The 599-nt window shown below is 33.1% G+C and overlaps 1 protein-coding gene across 1 annotated transcript in view; it reads left to right on the top strand.

The window, feature by feature from the left end:
• The window catches only part of LOC108755158 (lachesin-like), a 169,267-nt gene that overhangs the window by 94,053 nt on the left and 74,615 nt on the right, over nt 1-599 (top strand). The window lies entirely within an intron of this gene.

The raw sequence follows: 599 nt of genomic DNA on the forward strand, positions 1-599 counted from the left end.
TGATTAGCATTACAAGGTGTTCGATTGACGGTTAAAATCTCTTGAATGCTGTTCAGGATCATAATCCGAATAACATTTCTCAAGATCAAAGCTAATCCAAGATCCATTAAAAATTGTACTCCTTATTTTCATTTTTACATAAAAATGAATGTTTAGTGTAAAAATGAAAATAAAAGGAACAAGCTTTAATGGCTTTAACCTTGGTAAATGTTATTCAGGTCAAAATCCTAAACACCATTCAAGAGGTTTCAGCCGCTGAATACCTTGGATAATGCTAATCAACTAATAGTACTGTAACTTTCAAGCCTTTAACTCAAAAAAATATTTTATTATAGTGTTTATGGTTTTGAAAAGCTGTCGAGGTGTATGTAATAAAAAAATGGGAGTTCAATTTAAAACATTCAAAGTGACCTTGCTCTGACCTTGACAACGTCACCCAAGGTCAAACGTGGTGGATCAAACAAAGGTGGTATTATCTTGTATCCGTCTCAAAGTCACATAACTTTTGTCTTAAACTCTTTTCAATCCCACGTCTCCTTCCCGAATTATTTGTCGTCGGGGCGATTAAAATGAGACACCCTATATATATATATATATAT

Source organism: Trachymyrmex septentrionalis, unplaced genomic scaffold, assembly GCF_001594115.1.
Source record: "Trachymyrmex septentrionalis isolate Tsep2-gDNA-1 unplaced genomic scaffold, Tsep1.0 scaffold122, whole genome shotgun sequence".
NCBI lineage: Eukaryota > Metazoa > Arthropoda > Insecta > Hymenoptera > Formicidae > Trachymyrmex > Trachymyrmex septentrionalis.